Here is a 6,027-nt window from a genome sequence, read left to right as displayed (position 1 = left end):
ATTGTCCTCTGTGTAACCATCCTCCGTGTATACAGATATTTACATGTCTATGTATACAGATACCTATGACTATATGTATCTATAATAGATATTTATATCTGTATATACATAGATAGTTATGTTTATATGTACATATGTATTTATATGTCTATGTGTATAGATATTTATGTCTCTATGAATGTAGGTATTTATACATCTATGTACCTAGAATGTATATTCCTTTTTTTTTTTTCCATTTATTTTTATTAGTTGGAGGCTAGTTACTTTACAATATTGTAGTGGGTTTTGTCATACATTGACATGAGTCAGCCATGGATTTACATGTGTTCCCCATCCCGATCCCCCTTCCCACCTCCCTCTCCACCCAATTCCTCTGGGTCTTCCAAGTGCACCAGGCCTGAGCACTTGTCTCATGCATCCAGCCTGGGCTGGTGATCTCTTTCACCCTAGATAATATACATATTTTGATGCTGTGCTCTTGAAACATCCCACCCTCGCCTTCTCCCACAGAGTCCAAAATTCTGTTCTGTACATCTGTGTCTCTTTTTCTGTTTTGCATATAAGGTTATCATTACCATCTTTCTAAATTCCATATATATGTGTTAGTATACTGTATTGGTCTTTATCTTTCCGGCTTACTTCACTCTGTATGATGGGCTCCAGTTTCATCCATCTCATTAGAACTGATTCAAATGAATTCTTTTTAATGGCTGAGTAATATTCCATGGTGTATATGTACCACGGCTTCCTTATCCATTCATCTGCTGATGGGCATCTAGGTTGCTTCCATGTCCTGGCTTTTGTAAATCGTGCTGTGATGAACATTGGGGTGCACGTGTCTCTTTCAGATCTGGTTTCCTCAGTGTGTATGCCCAGACGTGGGATTGCTGGGTCATACGGCAGTTCTAATTCCAGTTTTTTAAGAAATCTCCACACTGTTCTCCATATCGGCTATACTAGTTTCCATTCCCACCAACAGTGTAAGAGGGTTCCCTTTCCAAGTTGACTTTAAAAAACAGCCACTGAGGTTCTAAAATTTCATGTGCATCATAATCAACTGAAAATCTTGCCTAGAAAACATGAATTGCAGGGCCCCACTTCAAAATTTTCTGATTCATTAGGTTTGGGTGGGGCCCATGGTTTACAACAAATTGAATACCTCTTTTTTCTTTTTTTTTTTTTATTAGTTGGAGGCTATTACTCTACAATATTGTAGTGGTTTTTGTCATACATTGACATGAATCAGCCATGGATTTACATGTATTTCCCATCCCGATCCCCCCTCCTACCTCCCTCTCTACCCGCTCCCTCTGGGTCTTCCCAGTGCACCAGGCCCGAGCACTTGTCTCATGCATCCAACCTGGGCTGGTGATCTGTTTCACCCTAGATAATATACATGTTTCAATGCTGTTCTCTTGAAACATCCCACCCTCGCCTTCTCCCACATAGTCCAAAAGTCTGTTCTGTACATCTGTGTCTCTTTTTCTGTTTTGCATAGATAGTTATGTCTATATGTACATATATATTTATATGTCTATGTGTATAGATATTTATGCCTCTATGAACCTGGGTATTTATACATCTATGTACCTAGAATGTATATTTCTATGCATATAGACATTTGTATATCTATAAACGTAGACATTTATATCTCTCTCTGGACATTTACATATCTATGTACCTAGATATTTACATTTATGTACACTTATGTATATACAAATAGATGTCTTACCAGTACAACAGGGCCTGTAGAAAAGGGAACGCTCCTACAAAAAGATCTGACTCTGCTACCGGACAACAACAAAAATAGAAAATACATTCGGTTCACCTGCCACCAACAACACGTGATATATCAATGTTACTACAATATGAAATAAAGGTTACTTTAAAAAAATAATGCTTAGGGGGAATTCCCTGCAGTCCAGTGGTTAAGATTCTGTGCTTCAAATGCAGGGGGCAAGGGTTCGACACTTGGTCGGGGAACTAAAAACCCCACATGCCACATGGACCTGCCAGTAAATTAAAAAAAATATTACAATAAATAAATAAGAAAGTTCAGAAAGAACACACAAGCTTTTGGGTGTTTCTTCAGGTACATTCCATATTGAATTACAGTCTTGAGTTAAAACTTGAAAGTTTTCACTTTCAAGGTAATCACAACTGGGCATGAAAAAGTCCTGACGCCTTGTGGCCATTCCCTGCAATAGCAACCTTAAAATTTATGCTTATAAGAACATTTCACGCAAAGATGGGCTCAGTAAAGGACAGAAATGGTATGGACCTAACAGAAGCAGAAGATAGTAAGAAGGGGTGGCAAGAAAACACAGAAGAACTGTACAAAAAAAGATCTTCATGAATCAGATAATCACGATGGTGTGATCACTCATCTAGAGCCAGACATCCTGGAATGTGAAGTCAGGTGGGCCTTAGGAGACATCACTACAAACAAAGCTAGTAGAGGAGATGGAATTCCACTTGAGCTATTTAGATCCTAAAAGATGATGCTGTGAAAGTGCTGCACTCAATCTGTCAGCAAATTTGGAAAACTCAGCAGTGGCCACAGGACTGGAAAATGTCAGTTTTCATTCCAATCCCAAAGAAAGGCAATGCCAAAGATTGCTCCAACTACTGCACAATTGCACTCATCTCATACACTAGCAAAATAATGCTCAAAATTCTCCAAGCCAGGCTTGAGCAATACATGAACTGTGAACTTCCAGATCTTCAAGCTGGTTTTAGAAAAGGCAGAGAAACCAGAGATCAAATTGCCAACATCCACTGGATCATCGAAAAAGCAAGAGAGTTCCCAAAAAAATATCTATTTCTGCTTTATAGATTATGCCAAAGCCTTTGACTGTGTGGGTCACAATCAACTGGAAAATTAAAAACAGATTGGAATACCAGACCACCTGACCTGCCTCTTGAGAAATCTGTATGCAGGTCAAGAAGCAACAGTCAGAACCAGACATGGAACAACAGACTGATTCCAAATCGGGAAAGGAGCATATCAAGGCAATATATAGTCACCCCGCTTATTTAACTTCTATGCAGAGTACATCACGAGAAATGATGTAGCGCATGGATGAAGCACAAACTAGATTCAAGATTGCCGGGAGAAATATCAGTAATGCAGATGGCACAACCCTTTTGGCAGAAAGTGAAGAAGAACTAAAGAGCCTCCTGATGAAAGTGAAATCCGAGACTGAAAATGTTGGCTTAAAGCTCAACATTCAGAAAACTAAGATCATGGCATCTGGTCCCATCACTTCATGGCAAATAGATGGGGAAACAGTGGCTGACATTATTTCGGGGGGCTCCAAAATCACTGCAGATGGTGACTGCAGCCATGAAATTAAAAGACACTTATTCCTTGGAAGAAAAGTTATTACCAACCTAGACAGTATATTAAAAAGCAGAGATGTTACTTTGCTAACAAAGTTCTCTCTAGTCAAGGCTATGGTTTTTCCAGTGGTCATGTATGGATGGGAGAGTTGGACTATAGAGAAAACTGAGTGCTGAAGAATGGATGCTTTTGAACTGTGGTGTTGGAGAAGATTGAGAGTCCCTTGGACTGCAAGGGAATCCAACCAGTCCATTCTAAATAAGATTAGACCTGAGTCTTCATTGGAAAGACTCATGTTGAAGCTGAAACTCCAACGCTTTGGCCACCTCATGTGAAGAGTTGACTCATTTGAAAAGACCCTGATGCTGAGAAAGATTGAGGGCAGGAGGAGAAGGGGACGACAGAGGATGAGAAGGTTGGATGGCATCACTGAATCAATGGACACGAGTTTCGGTAAACTCTGGGAGTTACTGATAGACAAGGAGGCCTGGCGTGCTACACTCCATGGGGCTGCAAAGAGTCAGACGTGATTCAGAGACTGAATTGAACTGATAAGGGGAAAGAATATGAAGAGGAATAGATATCTATATCTATATCAAGAATAGATATCTATATGTATACCAGACCAGCTGCAGTGTAAGGGATGCTGATGGTGACTGCTTCTGACTCTCAAGGCTTTAATTGACTGAAGCTTGGAGTCTCCCACAGCCCAAGACCCTTAATGAACATGCCTGGAAAGTTAAAGTGTTCGTCACTCACTCATGTCTGACTCTTTGCAACCCCATGGACCACCAGCCTCCTCTGTCCATGGGATTCTCCAGGCAAGAATACTGGAGTGGACTGCCCCGCCCTCCTCTTGGGATCTTCCTCACTTAGGGGTTGAACCCGGGACTTCTGCTATGCACAGATTGTTTACCATCTGAGTCACCACAGAAGCCGGAACATGCCTGTACTCATAGATTAAAGCTAACCCAACTTTGTGGTTTACAGAGACCCTGCTCTGGAAAGCTCCATGGTGTTCTCCATAGTTCTGCAAGTAATACACTTTTCCTTCCCATGAGCTTTGGCTGGGTTGTACCTTCTGGCTCTACACCCACCAAGAGGTAAACTCACTTTTCTGATAACATTTCTCCATCCAGACTCCCAACCACCACTTGACACTAATTCTACAGTCAGTCGCTTTGCTTCCAATACATGGAAATCACATTATTTTTCTGTGAGCAAAGCTACCTAAGGGCCAGGAACAGTGTCCCTGTGTTACCTTGTGAAGCCAGTAGGTGTCAGGCAAACTCAGCTCAGTGGATCCACAGTCCTCCAGATCAATGCCTCGGCTTACAGAAACCACTTGCAAGGCTTTGAGGTTTTATTTATATCTCATTTCTGAAGGCTTCTCATACCTACATTAAATATACAGATGGCTTATCAGTGCCACTTCCACTTTCAGGTTAAAAATCCTCCAAGTTTTTTCTAACATCCTTATTCCATGCGTTCTGTTTAAATCTTTGACCACACGGTGTTTATCTTGTGTCTCATCAGAATGCAGTTAATTACACCGTTTCCCTTGAATAATGCAGTACTCACCACATAAGAGTTCTTGCCAAAACTGGATTTGATAAGGTAGGGCACAGGGGGACCTAGGATACACTCCGGGAGCACGGTTACAGTCTGACGGAGCCGATATACCAGTTGAAGGCACTGGAAAGAAACACTCAGCCTGAGGACAACCCGCCCACTTGAGGATCCAGGCCTAAGCGGCCATGCCTGAAAACAAAGAAACCAGCCAAGATGCACATGCGCGCTGGAGGCTTGACAGAGACGCCCACAGAGCAGCCAATCCCCGAGTGGAGGGGCGGGGCCTCCATCACGCTCCCCACCCTCCGGCCGCCTATTGGCCAGACTGCCTCAGTCACAATGCCGATTGGTCGCTTGTGCCTGACAGGGTACAGGCAGGCTGCTGGCCCTTCACTTCACCTCAGCGCTGAAGGACTGGATGTCGCTGAACCTCTAGCTCTCCTGGGGACAGGGTGTGCAGCGCGGCAGGACAGCGGGGAGGCTGACGGGAATGCGCCCTGCGCAGCCCTCATAAACCCTTAGCCTGATAGCTTCAAATTCCAGGGTGGGAGGCCCGAAATCCTGTCAACTTTGAGCAACCTGAGTCCTAATCTGAAGGGGGCTTGTGTCTCGTCAGCTTCAGGGATTACAAGTCCCTTCACCCAGAGAAACACCGAATCCCCTAGTGCTGCGACCCTCAAATACCTAGATTAACCCCAGTTCCCCTCAGCCTGAGGCACCCTTAAAATACCACCGCAGAGACACCAAATTTCCTAAACCTCGGAGACCCTGTATCCCTCCTCCTGTGAGCTCTTAAAACTCTTCCTCCTCAAGACCCTAACTGTCCTGCCTGTCGGAGACTTAAAGTCCCTTAATAAGAAACCCCCGATTTCCTCAGCCTCAAAGATCCCAAGTTTTCTCACCCTGCACATTCTACTTCAGCCAAAAGATCCCCAGTCCCGTCTGTCTGAGGACCCCAGTTACTTCAGCCTGTGGGACCAATCTCCTCAAGACGAGCGACTTCTCCCTTAGACGTAGAACCTGCGTAATGCCCAGATTTTTCTGAGTCCCCAGGAGGAGATCCTCAAAACATTCTTGGAGAAACATTCCCTCTGCTGCACTGGAACAGAGCC

This window comes from Dama dama, chromosome 1 (genome assembly GCF_033118175.1).
Source record: "Dama dama isolate Ldn47 chromosome 1, ASM3311817v1, whole genome shotgun sequence".
In the NCBI taxonomy this organism is placed as follows: domain Eukaryota; kingdom Metazoa; phylum Chordata; class Mammalia; order Artiodactyla; family Cervidae; genus Dama; species Dama dama.
This window is presented reverse-complemented; position numbering follows the sequence as displayed.